The sequence below is a fragment of the Schistocerca serialis genome, chromosome 10 (assembly GCF_023864345.2).
Source record: "Schistocerca serialis cubense isolate TAMUIC-IGC-003099 chromosome 10, iqSchSeri2.2, whole genome shotgun sequence".
Classification (NCBI taxonomy): Eukaryota; Metazoa; Arthropoda; class Insecta; order Orthoptera; family Acrididae; genus Schistocerca; species Schistocerca serialis.
In genome coordinates, this window is record NC_064647.1 from 117,343,424 (window position 1) to 117,365,472 (window position 22,049).

At 39.0% G+C, this 22,049-nt stretch overlaps 1 long non-coding RNA gene across 1 annotated transcript in view; it reads left to right on the forward strand.

The window, feature by feature from the left end:
- The first annotated feature begins 2,602 nt into the window (after nucleotides 1-2,602).
- The window catches only part of LOC126425118 (uncharacterized), a 28,133-nt gene continuing 8,686 nt past the window's right edge, over nucleotides 2,603-22,049 (forward strand). The window contains exon 1 of the long non-coding RNA XR_007576264.1: nucleotides 2,603-2,797. This is a non-coding gene — a long non-coding RNA (uncharacterized LOC126425118). The remainder of the gene's footprint in view (nucleotides 2,798-22,049) is intronic.

The following is a 22,049-nucleotide window of genomic DNA, read 5'->3' on the forward strand; positions in this document are numbered from 1 at the left end:
ATTCGCAACCGTCTCCATGAAGCTGGGCTACGGTCCCGCACACCGTTAGGCCGTCTTCCGCTCACGCCCCAACATCGTGCAGCCCGCCTCCAGTGGTGTCGCGACAGGCGTGAATGGACGGACGAATGGAGACGTGTCGTCTTCAGCGATGAGAGTCGCTTCTGCCTTGGTGCCAATGATGGTCGTATGCGTGTTTGGCGCCGTGCAGGTGTGCGCCACAATCAGGACTGCATACGACCGAGGCACACAGGGCCAACACCCGGCATCATGGTGTGGGGAGCGATCTCCTACACTGGCCGCACACCACTGGTGATCGTCGAGGGGACACTGAATAGTGCACGGTACATCCAAACCGTCATCGAACCCATCGTTCTACCATTCCTAGACCGGCAAGGGAACTTGCTGTTCCAACAGGACAATGCACGTCCGCATGTATCCCGTGCCACCCAACGTGCTCTAGAAGGTGTAAGTCAACTACCCTGGCCAGCAAGATCTCCGGATCTGTCCCCCATTGAGCATGTTTGGGACTGGATGAAGTGTCGTCTCACGCGGTCTGCACGTCCAGCACGAACGCTGGTCCAACTGAGGCGCCAGGTGGAAATGGCATGGCAAGCCGTTCCACAGGACTACATCCAGCATCTCTACGATCGTCTCCATGGGAGAATAGCAGCCTGCATTGCTGCGAAAGGTGGATGAACACTGTACTAGTGCCGACATTGTGCATGCTCTGTTGCCTGTGTCTATGTGCCTGTGGTTCTGTCAGTGTGATCATGTGATGTATCTGACCCCAGGAATGTGTCAATAAAGTTTCCCCTTCCAGGGACAATGAATTCACGGTGTTCTTATTTCAATTTCCAGGAGTGTATGTTGAGGATGATATTGTAAAGGATACCAAGGGTTTCATGATAAGCTCTGGGACCTTCGTTAGGTGGTGCCAGCTAACTGTATTGTGACCAGGTGAAGTGTTTCGCTTTGTAGTAAATGCTTGTGTAATTCTGTCGGCTGTCATTGGCGTGTTTAGCCCTGTTTCTGGAGTGCTGTGTAAGTACTGAAAGTTCAGTGTGAGAGGTGGGATAATTGTGTTGGAACATTCATTCATGTACGGGTCCATTGTGTAATCGAAGTTGGAATCATGTAGGGTGATAAATGTGTCTTCCAGGCAGAATGTGAAGTTATTGGCTTTGGTGATGTTTTGTAGGATGAGATAGATGGGAGTGGGCTTGTTTCTGAAGAGTCTAAGAAATGCTTTCCAATATTTTGTGGAGTTTATAGATATTTTGTTTAGTTTTGTGTGTGTCATGTGCTATTCCTAACGTCATTTGTCTTGTAAGTAACTGCAAACATGTTGCTGGAGCGATCGGTGGCATGTGAGTGTGTCTTGGTCACCAGTACGAAGGAATTCTCTGTATGCACGATGAGATTCTTGGAGCTGGACGAGAGGGCATGGAGGGAGAGTAGGACTGCCGTATTAGAGATTCTGGAGTCAAATATGGTTGAAAATTGCATCCGAGATGGTGTGTTGTAAGAAATCAGCCACACCTTGGACGTCAACAGGATTTTGAAGGTTGGAATCGTGGCTTTCGACTACGTCATGAATTTCGGCACGTTATGCGCTCCTGTCTTCTCGGGAATAATCCTGGATATGTCGAGGTGGATCAGAACCCTAGACTCGAAACGTTTCATAACTTATTTTCCGATGAGTTCTGCATTTTATGAAAAGTTATTATTATCAACGCGAGATAAAATAGAGAAGCAATATACGTTAGGGAGAGAGACTATCGCAGTCATCAAGGGACTAAGCGTAACTTTAAGATTTCTGATGACAAGTATGTCTTTCTAATGGTCGATGTTTAGTTTTGTAATATCAGCGAACACAATTAGCAAAGTTGTATAGAAACATGTGAAGCAGTTATATCTGCCTGGCAAGGAATTGTTATGACAATTAACATAAAACATTCTTTTTAGGCTTTATGATAATTAGGTGAAACTGACAAGCATTACGCAGACCACTTGCCAGTCATTGCAGATATATGACGTAATTTTCGAAGTGGAAACATTTTTCCAGACTTCTGTCACGGCAGATATGTGGCGTAATTTTCGAAGTGGGTACAATTTTCCAAACTGGTATGTAATTCACTAATTTATACTGTATTTTCAAATTAATAAAGTAAGCAGTGACCTCCATTAATCATTCTAAAGTGGCACATACAGAATGTTTGCCCTTACATGGTAATATTAATTTTTTTATCAAAAGATTATTTAAAATTGAATCTGAAGTATGATATAAACAATGGCGAAATGAAAACATAAATAGTGCACACTGACATCGTGTACCTTGTTCATGAATCTCTGCAACATCTGAAGTAGGAATTAATTGTCACTCAATAGTTGACCTCACACGTTCAGTATGTAGGTATTGACAATACTGAGAAATTTTGAGGGCCTTCAATACTGTTGGTCAATATTTCTAGTTATAATAATATGTCAATACGCGCTCTCATAGAGATAATACACTTGACAGTTTGGCAATATTATTGAATGTGAGAGGACCCTTGAGATAGGTGTTGCATCTCTTTTGTTTGATACTCTTTGTACGAAATCCACAGCATGCGCAGAGATGATACGTATCTTGTAGGTTATGATGAGGAATGTGAACTGCGTTGAACTGTGACGACGAATTTGAAGTTTTGTTTTGAAATTCTCTTGCTATGGTTAGAATGGCTTAATAACTTTGAGTATACGTCTAGAAACTGTGTAATGTACTGATAACTCGCGTCATGGATACTACAAAGGAAAGGTAATTAAGCTGATAATTTCTTGGTACATAAATACTTTGATCTAAGCAGGTCTGAGAAGCGATATACCGTAGTTTTAAGGACAGTAGTGTGTAAAAATCTTTTACTTTAATTAGCTATATGTGATGTATTGAATAAGGAAGTGTTTGTATACTAATTTTTTGGGAACTTCAACCGCTATGCCTATAAACTGTATGCCAAACCGCTTTTGGAAATATATTTTCGACTATATCTAGGTGTAAGTTCATGTGCCCCTGCACTCAGCAAATAAATCAAAATCAGATTGCGATAAATTACAGTACCAGTTAACAGCCACTGAGAACGGAAACTTAGTTTGTAGTTCTTTAGTTCCATTCGCACCTACATATTAGACAACAGTCGTCTGGAAAGTTGGAAACAGGTTGAGTTGAAGTAAAACGCATTCTTTGTGGCCAAAGTTATTGTTGACGAGTCAATGCATGTATTTTAAAAGGTACACAGAAAATTACTATCTACGTAAATTCTTAATGCGAGGGTAGTAGAAAATCTTTATATTTAAAATACGAAAATCTTGAATTCTTGAACAACGAAATCCAAAATGGCGACAATATTAGGGTTCGTTGAGTCTCGTAAAATTGGGCAAATGTTTTTTGCCCTGAAACTGGTATCTTTACTGCTTTTTGTTCTTCGCTGTATGATGATAGTTGTTGTATGCAGTAAAACTCTTTGGACAATCGTCAGAGGTCAAAACTTGCTCCAAAGAGTTTCAGTATAAACGTTAAAATTCGATTTGTGAAGTATGTTTTCCGGTTATATGCTAAAACAGTGCCTCAAAAACATGAGTAGGTTAACTTCTTTAGAATGTTCAAATGGATGTAATTTATTTTTTCAGCTCTGACTTCTCGTTAACTGATAACTCATGTTGCGCAAACACTCGGCCCAACAGGTGTTTATCTGAGTGTTCCTAAATTGTGTATTGGTACGAACGCTGGTTAAACGGTTTTAATTGTCGAAGATAGCGTATTCCAGCAAGAATCCTGTTAAAGATACTTTTGTGTTTCAATATTAACCGGTCATGTATACTGTACCAAGGAAAAAAAAAAGTATAAGATGATCCTGTTGATTCGTGTAAATGGTCTCCAAATCTGATATTAAACTACTTTTGGTTCAAACTAAACGATTGCAGTGACAGTTTGGTTTCGGCACACATTAATAAATTTTAATGTGTGCCAAGATTTGTAAGCCAGGTGAGGGCACTTGTGTTGTGGGTATGGTATTGTTTGAAGTGCAATTTCGTTGTATATTTGTTCAATAAAGAATTTTTGACAGTAATTTCTGTTGTACTGATTTTGTAGCAGTGTTACTTTCATACTTCTGTTATATGCTGACTTCGGTAAAACATTTTTTGTAAGCTGGTAATAGGACAGTATTTGTAAATTGAACACTCAGTTGCACTAGTGATTTTCAGCTTTTATTTGGCATATCTTACAAGTGATCCAATAAAAATTAAGTTGGTTGCTTGACTGTTTTTAAATATTTCAGTTTTTATGTGTGATTACTCTATAATTGAGACATTTAAAACAGTTAACTATGTTGCAGCTTTATTAAGTGGTGACAACATGTGCACAACAGGTTTCAATTTGGAGACATTAACATTAATTTGGATATGGGTTAAATTACAATATTGCAGTTGGCTTGATTGTTTACAGAAAATTCTTGCCTACAACAAAGTTTATTACTGAAAAATACCCTAAATTAGAAAATAACCAGTCAATATGACCTCCAAAGTTTTTAGAAAATCAATGTTTTAGACTCAAAAATAACAACCAGGGAGTGGTTTAAGAGTTTTTTCTTTTTCTCCAGTTAGCTATCATAAGCTACCAGTCTTACATGGAGCAATGACACTGACAAATGTTTCCTTAATTGTTTCAAAATTTTTGAAATTTGAAAAACCTTAATTTTATAAAGTTTGGGGCTAATTATCTCTGGTGGGGCTGAACATATATTAACTTTTGCAAATTTTGTACACTTAAGACATCAAAGAACTGCCAAAAATTCAACTTTGATATTTGACTGTGAACAAAGATATGAATTTTTGAAAATAAGATATTGCACATTAGACTGCAGTTGATTTTATGACTGTTGCCTAATTCATATGTGATATTGGCTAGGTGTAATCAATTATCATTGAAGTTAAGGCACTGAACTATATGCTGAAACTCAAAAAATTACTTATATTATCCTGAATGATGTAAAATAAATATTTTCAGTTAACATACTTTTGAGATGTGTTGCTTCCTAGTCCTAGTGTTAATTGTTAAGAACACTTATGTCTTCAGACAACTTCTGTGATACAGAATAAGATCTCCTAGTTGCTGTGGTAAGTTCAAGCACTGAAAGCTTCCTTAGTATGTTTTTCATTGGTACCCAAACTGTGTCAATAGTACATGTCTTGAACAACATTCTAGGGCCAGCAGCGTGGTAAATATGCATAAAAACATGATTGTTTTACAAACTTGTTCTTTCAACCTATGCAAGCCACCATTACCCATCACATGCACTTGCCACTGTGCCATTGAATGTTAAATTGTACTGACACAATGATCCTCATAAATTTTTGTTTCTGATATTACCTAGCACCGAACCAAGTTTTCTGCAGTGCCAAGGAAACTGTGGAATTCCTTGTTTTATTGCTATACAGTTTTCAGATCTGGTTTGAAGTATTGTTTTGATTAGGACTAACAACTTCCTCTTCTGCCTTGATAAGAAAATAGGTTATGCCTTTAATTTATTCTTGCAAAAGGCATACATATATCTTCTGTTGTAAGAGTTTGGTCTTTGGTCATTTTTTGTAGGCTGGCTTTAATCACTTCGCATTTTGTTGTACCTCTTCTTTCGTTGCATGAATTTTTACTTATGGCAAGAGGCAAAAAAGCATCATTCAGCCTCCAACCTGAAATCTACTTTGTAGTTGCAAAGATTTGGAAAATTCATTCTGTTGTTATATTGACCACCACTTCCATCTGAAAAAGTATGAGCTTCTCAACCTTGGGCAACTTTTACATGTAAACTGTTACACTTTAGAAACACATGGACAACCACAGTGTTGTACTCAAATTAGTCGCGTAGAATGCAAATTAAGCTGCAAACTTCATCTTTCTCATTTTTGATGTACATAACAAATGGATGCACTTTTGCCTGGTCATTAACCCTGTGGTACCCTTGTATTTATTTCATCTTGAACCACAAACGTAACATTTTTTTGCAAAACCAGCTAGGCCTATGCATTCAATTAAAACCTTGTGCTTTGTCCTTCCAAAACTTACTCCAGATTTTAGAAACATAGTGGTCACTTTTGAGATTTTCTATGTTATCAATTAAAGATTCAGAGCACTCTTCTTGAGATATAACCACTGTTATCATTCCAGCTCTGTCGGTTGTGACCCACTGTTTGAAGGCAACATTGTCAGGCATTTCCTCCTCAGATTTGTTAAACAGCTCAAGTGTTTTCTTTACCAGAGCCTTTATCACACAAACTCATCGTGCAGTCATAATTGTTGGTGTCACAGACCACTAAATCTAGTAACTCTTAGTAGTTCATGCCATTGAGTTTGCACCTGCGATCATCATTTTGACATTTAATGACGAAACACACACACACACACACACACACACACACACAGCGTGTTTCTGAGGAGTTGGCCAAAATACACCACTTAGGGCAAAGGTCACAAAATTTTGGCCTTCCAATTTTACATTCAGGATGAGCATTTTTGAAAGCTACATAAACTTAATTTAAATTTGACAGTGCTGTCCACTAGTTGTTTCTGCTTTGTTACTTTAACTCCATTTACAACCCTTTTGCTATCTTTGCTACCTGGACACATTCTACTGTTTTGTCTTCATCAGAAAACTGAACCCATGAACTGTTTTTTTCACTTGACCGTGAGTCGGGGAGCAAACTTAAAATTTATAAGTTTGTTTTTTAGGTGTCATCGAACTCTTACTTTTTAATTACTCAATTACGCTCAGATATTCTGTGTCAGATGGTTCTGGAGATAAGATTTCTTCCTTGTCAGAATACTGTTGGTATCTGCATTATTAAAGCATGATTCACAGCCTTTTGTAATTCTGTCTGAAATTCATTGTTCCTTGCTTTCGATAGCTGCTTTTCTTTTTCTGCTACTTAGTTTCCTTATTTTCGAAGCAGGAGATACTTCTGAGTTGGAACAGGCAAAATCCAGTTTGCTAATAACATCCAAATTAGGAATACAAACGTCATTAACAGTGTTAGTGATTCTGTTTTTGGATTCACGGTAAGTATTTCTGAGTAACAGTTTGGGTACAGGGAACTTCCAAGAATCACAGTAAGTTTCACTTGGGAAGCCAATTTACTTGCAATTAACAAGGACAAATGTTCAAGATTTATTTCCCTCAAACCTTTAGTAACTGGCTTTTTATGAACTTCGAATGGATCAGAGTATTTTTTCCAAAAATGTGATTGTACTTCAGAAAGTTTTTTCTCATGATACTAATGAACATGATACAGAAGAACTTATTCATAATTTAAACAAAGTTTGTCTATCTTCGTCAGTCATTAAATTTTTAAGTTTTTTGAAACTGAACCATAAACTGTTTTGTGGCACTCTTCACTTGCTGTTTGTCCAATAGAGCACTGTTCATGCATTTTATCACATTCCAATTACTCTTTAACATTCGTTTATTATTAAATTTTAAAATGATTTTAGTCGTTTAAAGATTCACCCGCAACAAAAGCACATAAATTATTCTACACTCTCAATGAAAAGTATATACATCCACCCTAACAGAGTTTTATGTACAGACTAGGCACTGGCTACTGGGCTCCTGTGCAGAGTTATTACTCTGAGCTTCTGTACACACCTGTCTTGAGGACCAAATTTGTGCACAAAACTGCAGCCTTCTCAACAGTAATTTCACATGTTTATTTTACTTTCATTGTTTTGAACTGGTAATTATGTGCTGCTTAATTGAGAATAAACTGAGATGTAAGTAGGCAACTTTTTACTATACTGTCACGTAGAAGAAGGGGTAATTAGATGAATGACGAACACTAACTTCACTTAATGAAGGCTTATTCAGCACTTGCACATATAAGAGCGCGGAGTGAACTGCCTCTGGCCAGAACACTTGCAGTATATATACAGCTACAGAACATTCCAGTACAATAATTCTTGACATTTGTGGATACTTCTAAAATGTACTGGAACAGAGTATAGAAATTAAAATAGTACAGTCCAGGTGAGTTTTGAACTCGCGACCCGCCATGCAAGAGTTTAGTATCGTAACCACTACACCATAGTGCTACTCAGCTTCTTCTGTGACATTGTTCCCTCCTTAAGACAATAGTGTCTTGGTGTTATGTTGTCCTAGTCTGGGAATGAGTCATCGGTCCTGCATACTCCGACTCCCGATGACTGATGCTCACCTTGGCGGTGATCTTCTTAGAACTTCTTTTGCCGCTGCACTATTAGTCACCTTTCCATTTGTTGCCTGCTGCTGGAGCTTCGAATTTACCCTGGGTGGCAGGATCCTTGTAGGGCTTCATTCGAAGGATGTGGACCGTATCTCTGATCTTTCGTCGTCTTGTGTTGAGGTCAAAATCTTAAACTTCATAAGTAACTATAGACAACTGTCTAACAACCTTATAAGGTCCAAAATAGCACCTGAGGAGTTTCTCAGAGAGACCAACTTCCCGAACATGAGTGAATATCCAGACGAGGTCACCAGGCTGGTAGACAACAGGGTGGTGGCTTGCGTCATACCTTCGGCGATCGTTTTCTTGAGCCTGCAGTGTGTGGAGCCGTGCAAACTGCCGAGCTTCCTCAGCTCTGGTTAACACCTGGCCAATGTAGTCATCGTCCGCGTCATCAGGATGTAACGGAAACACAGTGTCCATCGTCGTAGTCGCCTCGTGCCCATGCACCAGGAAAAATGGCATAAATGCTGTGGTGTCTTGTTTGATGGTGTTGCAGGCAAATGTCACAAAGGTAGCATCTCATCCCAGTTGCTCTGCCCAACAATGACGAACATTGATAGCACGTCAGCCAAGGTCTTATTAAGGTGTTCAGTAAGCCTGTTAGTTTGCGGATGGTAGGCAGTCGTCATGTGACGAGGAATGTTGCGCTGACAGTTTCTTTGTCACAAGATTCGATTGAAAAACTTTCCCTTGATCCGTAATTAGCAACCTTGGGGCACTGTGTTTTAATACAATGTCTTCCACGATGAATTTGGCTACCTCAGATGCTTCAGCTGTTTTCACAGCTTTTTGTAATGGCATAGCGTGTCAGATAATCAGTGCAGACAATAATCCATCTATTGCCACTAGCAGAAATTGGAAATCGTCCGAGGAGTTCAATCCTAACACACTGAAAGGTGTTTCGGGTGGTGGAATTGGTGTGTCGGCCAGGTGGTTTCTGAGGAACTGCCTTTCTCCTCTGCCACCCTCGACAGTGCGGCACAGTGATGGACACTCCTAAATAAACATGGCCAGAAAAATCTCTTTTGGATTCTGTCGTAGGTCTTAATAAATCCTAAATGTCCGGCCTCAGGTGTGTGATGGAATTTCTGTAGAATACCTAAGTGCATGTAGGAATAACTGGTAGCCACCTCTTTTTCTGGCAAAGTAATACATTAACTACCTTAAATTGTCCTTTCACATCATCTGACCGTTCTAAGGCAAGCATAATTTGAGATATCTTGGAGTCCTTCTGCTTAGCAGACATCCTCGAGTGTCTGCTTAGCAGAGACATCCTGGAGTGCAGCGAGACAATCTTCATCAAAGGCTTGATGATCTTGCACAGGGTTTCTTGAGAGACAGTCAGCATCTTGGTGTTTTCTTCCACTTTTGTACCCTATGGTAATATCATACTCTTGAAGATGTAGTGCCCACCTGACGAGTTGTCCTGTTGGATCCTTAAGACCTGTCAGCCAACAACACTGCCCTAGTTAAAACCATATAAATGTCCTACAAACTATATATATATATCCCCCTTCACACAAGAATACTTCTGTGTTTACTTTCTTATAGTACTTATACAGGTAAATGCAACTAGGGCAGGTCAATCAAACTGCGTCTTGCATGAACACAAGTAGTAAATGTTCAAATCTACGTCTACTTCATCAATACTAGCAAGCTTTAATAAAAAAATTGTCTGTAACAACTGTGAATGGCCTTCCATAGAATACTGTCAAAATTTGCATATGACCTAGCTCACAGCAATACATTCTCTTTCTGTAGTCGAGTAGTTTCTCTCGGCTTTTGTAAGTGTCATAGAAGCATAGGCTGTAACCTTCTCTTTTCTATCCAAAATTTGCACCAGAACAGCACTGGTTCCATACGCACTGGCATCTGTGTGTAGTTCCGTATGTGCTCTCTCATCATACAAAGTACAGGATAAGTCGTCAGAGCTTTTCACAGCACATCGAAAAAATCTTGTTGAGCACAACTGCAAATAAATTTAGCATCAGCTTTTAACAACTCTTGGAGTGGCCTGGCTTTGCTGCAAAAGTCTTCGCTAAAAAAACTGTAATAAGAACATAATACGAGGTAGCTTCTCAAATCTCTAATACATTTAGGAATAAGAAATTCCGTTATAGCTCTCACGTTTTCTGGGTCTGGCCGCACCCCTTCGTTTGACACAAGGTGTCAAAGTATTTTGATTTCTTTGTCTCCAAAGAGACACTTTCTTGACTTAAGTTTCAGTCCGCCTTGTTGGAGACACTTAAGAGCTGCCCTTAGTCTTTTTGTGTGTTCATCAAATGTCTCTGAGAACACTACAGTGTCATCTAAATAACAAAGACACACATTCCACTTCAGGTGCATTAGAAGATTATCCATCATCTGTTCAAAAGTTGCTGGTGCATTACACAAACCAAACAGCATTACCTTAAACTCATACAGGCCCTCGGTGTGTGATGATTGCAGTTTTCTCACGATCAGCCTCATCTACTTCGAGCCCCCTTCATACAATCTAGTGTGTCGTCAGTTCATGGAAGGGAGTAAATGTCCTTTTTAGTTATCTTATTAAGCTTCCTGTAATCGACACAAAAGCACCAACTGCTATCCTTCTTCCTGACGAGGACCACTGTTGATGACCAAGGGCTCTGCGAAGGCTGAATGATGTCATTCTTAATCATTTTCTCTACCTTGTTAAGAATTATTCAACGTTCTGTTGCTGACACATGGTATGCTCTCTGGCTTATTGGTTGATGATCTCCAGTACTAATCCGGTGCTTCACTGCCGATTTGTGTAATTTGCTCTTCACGTGTGGATTGAAGCATTCAGAGAAATCTTGAAGAATGGCAAGTAGCTTCTTCTGTTGTTCCTTAGTGAGATCTGGTGATAGCCGAGCTAGAAGATCTTGCTTCGTAGTGGTAGCACTAATTTTGCTCGCAGACTCTGCATGGGAGGTTTCCATGATGTTCAGCTGTTCTTCGATTAACGGCTCAGCGTTTGCTACGCACGTGCTTCTTGTAAGGATCTGCGGTTCTCAGTGGCAGTTAACTATCGACAATTCACCGGATCAGTTCGTTAATGAGACGACAGAGGCTGGGATGACAGTTATTCTTCAGTGGTATGCTTCTCTACAAGATCCATGGCATGACACATGACAGTTACCTTTCTAGCAGTGACTGCAAGAATGGTCACTTCATCCAGCACACACAGTCTCCACACACTCGGATGCGCATCTTCCTGTCCACAGTATCTCATCTCATCTAGCAAAATCTTTGAGCGACCACAATCTATAATTGCCTGAGAATTCTGAGGGCTGTGTATAGCCACTTATACCGACACGGATGATACATCTTCCTGTAGGTTTTGCATGTTTCCCATTAGCCACCTTCAGCAGAGATGCTTTGTTGTCGAGGAATACAGATTTCCTGCAACTGGTGACGGTACTTCTCCGAAATGACTGAATATGATGCTCCAGAGTCCACAAGAGCTTGGGCTGGTCAGCCATCCATGAGGATATCGACGTAGTTTCCTATCATTTTTGTAGTGATTGGCGGCAGAGGATTTTTCTCTTCGGCGACCTAACCTCCAAGGAAGGCCGCACCCTCTAGTTTTCCAGGTTACGGCAGCTAGGTGGTCGGCTGGAGTTTCTAAACGGTGATGGAGACCTTGATCAGTGTGTTGGGGAGCGTCCTCTCTAGCGGCTAGCTTGCGGCGATGGTGATCTACGTCGTCCTGCACCCACATCTTTTTGTTCATCTTTGTCGTCCAGGAGCTGTTGTCAGCTAAGATCTGTCTGCTGTATTCTGGTGCAGGTGTCATCAAATATCCGCCGCCTTCCTTGACAGTAGCACACCACATTTCCCGATCGTCTGTAGTGGAAACATACTGGTTGGTTATCGTGGGTCCTCCAGACGTCAGTCTTCCTTGGTGCCCAAACAGGTTCCTCATGCAGCATTGTGGGAACATAATTTCACCTGGATCTTGACTTTTTCACCATTTTAAAGACAAATGAAGGACAAGAGATTGGGTTCAATGTCTGTTCCACTTCCTCCCTTATGACCTCTTGAAGCATCTTGGTTTTTTGCTCGCCGTGTAATCCAAGTGCCTTCTTAACTTCCTCTCTCACTATCTGACAAAGAACACTTGTGAAATCTCTTGCTTCCTCCATCACAGACATCAATACAATGTTTGGAAGCCGTTCAAACTTCTTGTGTGTAATTCTTTTTTCATGCATTGTATCAATATACTGGCACCATTTTATGAAGTTGACTGCTGTCGAAACCTCCTTCAGGAGTAGAGCTTGATACATGTCCTCAGCAACAGCATTCATGAGATGTGAAACCTCATCTTCCTCCTTCATTCTGGGATCCACTATTTTACACAGCTCCAAGAATGGAGGATGCTGTTGTTTCTCCTGGATGCCGTGCCCTGCACTTTAATTTATCTTCAGCCTTGCACTTCTGTCGTTGTGTGTCGCCTGAAGTACTTGCGCAGTTCTGCTTCAAATACTTCCCAGCTTGTGAACTTCTCCTCGTTGTTCTCATACCATTGCTTGACAGTACCCTCCAAGTAGAAAAATATGTTAGCCAAACACACAGTGTCATTCCATTTGTTAAATTCGGCTATATGCTCATATATCTTCAGCCACTTGTTTGAATCTTGGCCGTCATCACCAGAGAACCCAGAAAGATGTCTCATGTGGTGGTACACAGTTGCTGTCATCGTAACGTCGTCTTCTTCTGTCTCTGGTAGATTGCGATCTGTAGAATATGGCTAGAACTCTGGTTTCTCATCACGTAAATAGCGGCTCTGTTGTGGCCTGGTGGGAACCACTTTGTCATCGATAATGTGCGCTATCGTAAGTTCCAATACCCAGGGCCTCCACCAGAATAATGTGACATAGAAGAAGGTGTAAGTAGATGAATGATGAACACTAACCTCATTTAACGAAGGTTTATTCAGCACTTGCACATACAAGAGTGCAGAGCGAACTGCCTCCAGCCAGAACACATACAGTATATATACAGCTACAGAACAGTACAATGATTCTTGACAGTTGTGGAAACTGCTAGAATGTACTCAAACTGAATACAGAAATTAAAATTGTACAGTCCAGGTGAGTTTCGAACTCGCAACGCTCCTTGCAACAGTGTAGTATCATAACCACTACACCACGGTGCTACTCAGCTTCTTCTGCGACAGTGTAGTTATGCAAAAGTTTCTGTTGTTTAATATTTTATTATTAAAATAAATAAAACTAACTAGATACAGAGTGGTAATGTTAACTACATATATATATATATATATTACAGCTAAATTTTATTACAGTGAAACAATAAGCCATTTAAATAAGCAACAACCATAAGATCAATTGTAGTGCAATGTGAATTATTTCCTCATTTTCAGAGTGTCGTATCTTTGTTCGGTCAGATATCAATGTTTAAATTGTTACGGTAGTTTATCATATAGGTGTACAAAGTGTGCAAAAATCAAATTTTTGTATTCAGTGCCAACAGAGATAACTAGCCCGATACTTACAAAAAATTAATATTTTTCAAATTTCAAAAATTAATAAGAAATTGAGGAAATATGTCGGTGTTCTTACTCTACAATATAAGGCTAGTTGTTTATGATATCTAACTAGAGAGGGAAAAAAATAGGCTCTTGTAAATCAGGAGGACATTTTGACTGGTTATTTTTGACTTTAGGATAATAACCAACATTGTAGAGGAGAATTTTCTAAAAACAGTCACGTCAGTTGCAATGTTGTAACTTAATCCAGTGCAGAGATATTCAAATTAACGTTAATGTCTTAAAACTGAAAAACTGCCGTGCACTTCAAATAAAATGTGGCCACCATTCAATAAGGGTGCAAGGCAAAATTTTTTTAAAAACTGTTTTGAACTTCAGTTATAGGGTAATCACATAAAAAGGAAAACGATGTTTTTAAACAACCTTCATTGGATCACTTCTTAACCCTCTTGTGATATTAGATCGGCTTTACCACATGCAAACAATATTTTCCTCTGGATTGTAAGTGTCCAGGCACCATGCTTTGAGAGATCTGTGCCCTCAGTCATTTCAAAACATAGTGACAATACAGTTGCAGTGGCATAATTTTGGCCCTGCAGTTGTTGCATACACACAGTACCAGAGTAAAAATAGATTCTGTGTGTTTTAGCCATGTTGCCAAAACCAAGAAGTGTATAACTCCAAGTTTTGGTAAAACTCAGTAGTATCTGTACATCAATAAATGATCCTGACACTGTTCTTATCATAAATGATTTCAATGTGTTACTACGTATTGTGGCCAGTAGATGGTGATTAATGTCCGCAGGTAACAAAATTGTCAGGAAATAAGACAAATTGCACCTGCTTACATATAAGTTAAACTGCTTCTACAATCTCCCAGATTTCTGTAATACGGAAATTTGGCATTATGGAAGTGTCAGATTCCACCCATCTGCTTTGACCCATGACGTCAGTACGGTGGAAACGGCTATCTCCAGCATACATAATATGGCGACAGTGACATCACTACATACACACACCAACAAATGCCAACAAAAATAAAAATGACACAGTAATGTCTCACTTCAGAAACAAAATGAAACTAATGGGTTGACCATGGAAAAGTGGGAGTTTAGGGTGGGGACAAGCTAAATCCACGACATTAAAAAAACATTGCACCATCCAAAAACAAATAATGTAAAAAAAAAATAATTACAACATTCCGCTACACCGTAAAAAACCACAGGAAGTGGACATTTCCCTTGTCCTATACAGCTCAAGTGAAACTATTGTTACATAAAATTCAGTAACTACATCCCCGAAAAGTGGAATTGCACACTTCCCTTCAACTAATAGCTCAACTGCAGCTATCAGTGCCAAAAAATGGCACTTATAACCTTGATAAGTGGGAACTAAAACCCCAAGAACTCAAAAACCCAAATACCCCATATCACTACATCAATTAAAACGCAACCAACCTACCAGAAATATAAAACAGACAAAACATCACAATTACTATGGAATAAAGGCAGAATAGAAATTACTTACCACCAAAAGCTAATGGCAGTATCACCTGGGTTGGCCAGCACGAGTGCAGTAAACCCCCCCCCACACACACACTCACTCACACACTAAAACACACACTCTTGACCTTCTGTCATACCCATACCTAACTAAAAAGCAATTAAAAAAGTTAAGACTTCTTTTCGCACAGCAAATACCAGACTAATTGCACCTAACCAAAAAGAAGAAACCCTTAGTAACTCACTGAAAACACTTCCACAGCCAACAATGCCTCAGCACCTTCCTGAACTCGAAACCATGTTTGGATGATGACAACCAAAACTCAAATGAACAGCACGTCCACTTCCACCTCCAGAGGGCACCATCAAATGCAACAACACAATGTGTACAAACAAAACCAATTCAGAAACACTGCAACTAAGTGACATCACACACCACAACACCATTATGTCATGGATCAAAGCAAATGGGTGGCATGACTCAGAATTTGTAGAGGTTTGTTAGTGCTCTTTGTTTCAATTCATGCTGTAAATGCGCATTCATAGTTGATTTACTGGAAGTTTGTCTTGCATTTATGCAGAAAAGCATGCCTAACGGTACTTAGCTTAGTTCCAAATAATACAAACAGATCACTGCCTAAATGAAGCAGTTGTTTTAAGTACTTTGAGAGGACTAGAGAAAAATTGTTTGTTGCACCATGATGTACAAATATCTTAATAGCCGAAACAGTTTGGTGTAGCAGTCGTGTTACCTACATCTATGAGATGATCATATGTACATGGACAATCATTACTCAATAATGATACAGACAGATACATCCTCTAGTTGACATCCCATTGAAAAACGTGAAGTAAAAAAAAATGTGATGCACATGTGAGTGATGGCTGCTAGGCATTATCCTAGTTATCTTCATAAGACACTGTGGGAAATTACCTGTTTTCTCTGCCTTGACTCCTATCGGAGTATTAGGTGTTCAGAATTTGTCAGAAATTCCACTTCTGGTGCTTGCCATGCCATTTGATTCACATTTATATCCTAGCATGTGTGGTTAGAATGAGGTGGGTGACAAGATCTTAATACATTATGTTCTGGATTGCAGGTATTGAAACCTTTAACCCAGTTCATTAGGTTTTCTGGTACTTTTTCTATGAGTGCACTACCCCATAAATATGGATCATGCAGCTACAACTTTGGTTTTTGACTTTGTTTCATAGCAGTGCTCAGTGTTAGCTGCAGCTGGTTTGCAGTTAATTAGTCACATGTCCCAAGGATCAATTTGCACAATAGATCGTATTAACGTGTAAAGAGTCATTTTACATTCACATTATGCTATAGCCAGAAGAAACACAATTAATGGAACATAGTATTTCACAGAGCAACAAATAAGATACACGTTGTGCATAACACTGAATACATTGACTGGACAACGGTAATACAGTGTACAGAATAGGCTGAGCACTCACGATCATGTAAAAAAAAAATACTGTTTCCTTGGTGGCTCACCAGAGTGTGCAAGGCGGCTGACCAAGGTGGCCTCTATAAGCAGGCCTGTCAACTGTATGGACGTGCAATTGCAGAGGCAATTAATTTGTATCTATCCTTATATTCTGAACATTTCTAAGCTTTTTTTATGTGAGTTAGTAATTCCTGCCCTTCACCTTTTGCACATTACAGTAATGGAAATTCTTTAAGGGGTAGTAGTAATTCTCAAGGAGAACCTTTCTCAGTTTGTTTTCAAATTTTACTTAGCAGTCTGACACACTGAGTAAATGATCAAAAATTTTTGTAGAGTAATGAATGCTATTTTTCCTTTTGGCCTTGTAATTATGATTATCATTGTTCCTTTTGAACTGCAGTGGATTATTTATAACAAACTTCATGAGGGTATAAATATACTGTGAAGTAGTAGTCAGGATGCCCAACTCCTTCAACAGATGTCTGTAAGGTGATTATGGGTGAGCACCACATATTCTTCTTACAGCACATTTTTGCGAAATGAAGACTTTCTTAAAGATGGATTACCCAGGAATATTATTGTCTTCTGCAAAAAGAACTAATTATGCTTGGTATGTACTAGATGGAAGATTGTTTATGCATATGGGGAACAAAAGCGGACCTAAGCTTGAGCCTTGGGAACCCCATACGTGATTTCTTCCCAGTCAGAATTATGTCCCTAGACTGTATTGTATGAATTACTGAATAAAACTTTCTGCATTGTTTTGGCTAGATATGACAGTCTCCACTGATTGGCTATATCATCAATCCCATAGAACTTTAATGTACCTAGGAGACTACTGTGATTCACATCAGATGCCTTAAATGGGTCTCAGAAAATTTCGACTGGCACTGTTTTATTATTTAATCCCTGGGGTGAATGAACATGTAAACTGAATTCTCAGTAGAGCAAAATTTCTGAAACCAAAGCAGTGGACACTTTAATTACATGTTACTGTGGCACTTGCAAGAATTGTTGAATGAGGTGTGGATAAAAGAAATTGCTCATATTGTTAAGGTAGTATTTATCATGATGTATTAGTGCGCAGTTACGTTTTTCTAGATTAAACCATGTTGTGCTGTCAAGTTTCATTTGAGTCAAGCAACTTGTAACATTGGATAAGCAGTTTGGTACATACGTGTTCTTGCACTGTGCTAGAAAGTAAAATTGTGTAGTTTCTGTTCATATTCATTTAAAAAAAAAAGACTTGCTAAGATAATTTGGATAATAGAAAGAAATGCAGATGTGTAAGAATTCAGATTCAAATAGGTACACTTGAAGACAAACATCACTAATCGAGCATATTTGAAGTATACAGATTTGCAGTCATTCTCATATGTGGCAGTGTGACAATCTGTGGTGGAGTAAAATAACATGTCTTCAACAATTAATCTGTGTAACCACTAATCACACCTGACAAACCTCAGAAATCACTCTTATCAGGAATACACTTTTTTGTATTCATATGACCAGTTTTGAGACATTAAATTTCATTATCTAATATTGTCAGTTTGTTTCATTATCCAATATTGTCAGTATTCATTGTGATATATTGAGTTTTGCTGATGGCTGAAATGTACCAGAAAAGCATGTTTAAGTGCACTGTATCATATTCTATGATTTATGCACTGTAGACGTAATGATTCATTTAATATTTGGTAGTGGGATTGGATGCCACAAAACTGGTCATCCAAATTAGTCCTAACAGTGACTTCGGAAGAATTCAGTAAGTTTTTGTAAACTACTTCAGATTTCAACGCTCAAAAGCATCATAAAGATGACCAAATGCTTGCATCCTTTTCTACATTGCTATTTCTGTAACCCACCACAAATTGGTTCTGTAGCAGTTTCATTGTTGCCATCCTGCCTCCTCTCTCTCTTAACTATGTTTGTTGAGTATTTTAGCCGTGGTTTCTGTAGATCAAATATGCTATTAATATAACGAGCTGTTCAATAGTTTTTGATAAACTTCTGTTAATGTGATGACAACTACACTGAGTAACCAGTGTACTGCGATCCCTTTGCCGACCAGAAAATATGTGTAGCACTATTTGAAAAGCTGCATGCCACTGTATTAGTAATGATGAGACTAGATAGTTCATAACTCCTGAGCAGTTGAGCTCCCAAGGAACCCTCCACATTTGTACCAACAGTTTGATTTTTTTGTGTTGATTTAGTATCTCAAAACACTAACTGTTCCAGTTACAACACTTTGCAAAGGCCTTTATTTGAGAGACTGAGATACACCTGTCTCACAATCTGTCCTGTATGAAGCCATCCATTTGATGATACTGCGGCACACACAATTCATCCTCTTGCCTTTGCAAGTGAGACTGATTTCCGTGATTTATTTTGATTATCAGACCCTGAGGATGTGACTGAATGTGTGTTGACAAAATTGCCAGCTAGGAATGTCATATTTGTCTCCTAGTATCACAAGATGCTGTTCCTAGGCTTCGTGTGATTTCAGATAGTAAATGTAAACACCACTCATAGATTAAGCTGTAGGCCTGTTGTGACTGACTAGCTGCCGTCTACATTGCAATATGAGCAGCAGTTTATGATCGTGGGATATGATCAGTGTGTATCCGATCCCTCCAGCTGTTATTACCAATAAATAATTGTGATGATGCTGCTGCTTCTTTATTCAAGCCGCTCCTCACCTTAGAAAGATCCAAGGTTGTACTCGGAATCTAACCCAGCTTCATCCACACCAAAAGCAGCAGAACTAACCAGTTGGCTATGGGTGGGAAATAGGATGCACAGCTTCATCAACCATATCTGCGTCTACATGATTACACTGCAGCTCACACTTAACTGCCTGGCAGAGGGTTTATCTTACCACTTTGACTAATTCTCCATTGTTTCACACTCAAATACTATGTGGGAAAAAGAACACTAAAATCTTTCTGCACTAGCTCTGATTTCTATTATTTTCACTGTGGTCACGTATCCCTTTGTGGGTGGGAGTTCAGAAGATCTTTTCACATTCAGAGGAGAAAATTGGTGGTAGAAATTTTGTGAAAAAGCCTCACAGCAATCAGAAACATTTTGTTTTAACAACTGCCACCCCAACTTGCGTATTATATGTGCAAAATTATATTCCCTTTTTTTTTTTTTTTTTGCAGTTATATAAAACAAGCTGCCCTTCATTGAATTTTTTCTGTGTTTTGACATTCTTATCTGGAAGGGATCCCATACAATGCAGCACTACTTCAGTAGATGATGGCCAATCATAATGTAGGCAGTCTAGTCGTGTGTTGCCCCTTTTAAGTGTTCTGCCAGTAATAGTGTCTCTTTTAAACTTTCTCACATTTTCATTGTGACCATTCCAATTTAAGTTGTCCATAATCGTAATTCATAGGTATTTAGTTGAACTGACTGCCTATAATAGGTTCCTTTTAGTGCTCATAATGATGACCTCACACTTTTTATTGTTTAGAGTCAGTTGCCACTTTTGGCACCAGGCAGATAGCTTATCTAAATGATTTTGCAATTGATTTTGATCTGCTGATGATTCCACTGGACAGTGAATGACAGCGTCATCTGCAAACAATCTAGGAAGGCTGCTCAGATTGTCCCCACATCATATATATGGATTAGGAACAACAGAGGACCTATAGTACTTTGTTTCTAGGTGATTTTTGTCAATAACTACCAACTGTGACCTTTGACAGGAAATCACATATCCAGTGACACAATAGTGACAACACAACATGGGCATACAATTTGATTAGAAGCCGCTTTTGAGGAAAGCCATCTGGAAATTCAGAAATATATTGAATAGATTTGAGTTTCCCTTTCAGTAAGTCATTACTTCGTGTGATTAAAGAGCCAGTTCCATTTTGCAAGAATATTTTGTAAGTCCATGCCGATTGTGAAAGTCCTTATAATGTTCAAATACAGTATATGTTCCAATCTTGCTGTAAATTGTCCTCAGTTATATGAGTTTGTTGTTCAACAAATCATAATTCTGTTAATTGTTTGAAAGGTATACTATCAGGAAAGACTAATTCAGAGTGAACAATATGTCATCATAAGGGGAAGTTGGGAGGGGGGGGGGGCAGGGGTATAATACAGTACTGTGTCAAATTATTTATCCCTAATTGGCTTCCTCATTGTGTTCTCAACTTGAAAACTACAAAAATGAAGTTTATTAAAATGTTACGACACATATTACACTCAAGCTTGATTTTCTTCAGTCAGTTACATCTGTTTAATCACAAACATTTCACTTGTTCCTGCTCTCAAACACTCATACTGCTCCTGTTTCTTACGTTGTCTTGTGGTACACTACACTGGTTCTGCAGAGAAATACTGAAGACTTTCCCTTACAAATCATTTTCATTGGCCTCAGCCTAATCCAACTGTTCATACTTTCATCTCTGCTCCTGATTTGTCATTCCAGATATCCCAACTAGATTTCCTAGCAGTCTCTCAGGTCTTGCACTCTCACCTGAATAACCCACTGTGATTCACTATCAAGAATTTATCGATGCTCAGTGTTTGCCGACTACCCTCTTCCCTTTCTGTCTATTCCAGACACACCGTAGTGTAGATTAGGAAGATGGGGGGATCTTAGTCATTTCTAGCAGAAATTCTGTTACATAAAGGAAGAGAGATCAGAGTGACAAGTTGAAAATAGTAAATTAGTAAGTACTGTGCTTGCTTCACTTCAAATATAAGTAAATGTACAGCCGACTTCTACCAAGAGCACTTATTTTGAACATCATAATGTTTTATTATGGAATGTCCATTTGGAGGTGGTGTGCCTTTGCCTTTGTCTGAGGTTTGCAATGACGGATCCAACCAGTTATGGGATGACCTTTAGTTTAATGTGGGGTACAAACCATTGTATAATTTGATATTTTTCAACTACACACATCATGGCAAGATGTGATAAGTGATGGAAAAAGGACCAATACTTAATGTGGTGGTGAGCCCCCAAGGTCTTATAATTTACTTACTGAGCTACACACATAACAGACTGAGAGGTAAACCTGGAGCAAAAGTGAGAAACTGAATGAATAATGCAGTTATGGAATAGGGGAAAAGACAGAGGAGGAGAGGAACACTAATAGCTAAGTTCTGACAGTCACCATATAGCAAAAGGGTAAGGAAGAGTTGTATGCAAACAGAGAAAAAGTCCAAGAGGGGATAGTGAAGAGGAGTTTCCATCACTGTAGTTAGCGGAAACTAGTTCTGGTTAGGAGGCTCTAAATATCATGTGTAATGCATGTTTGTAAC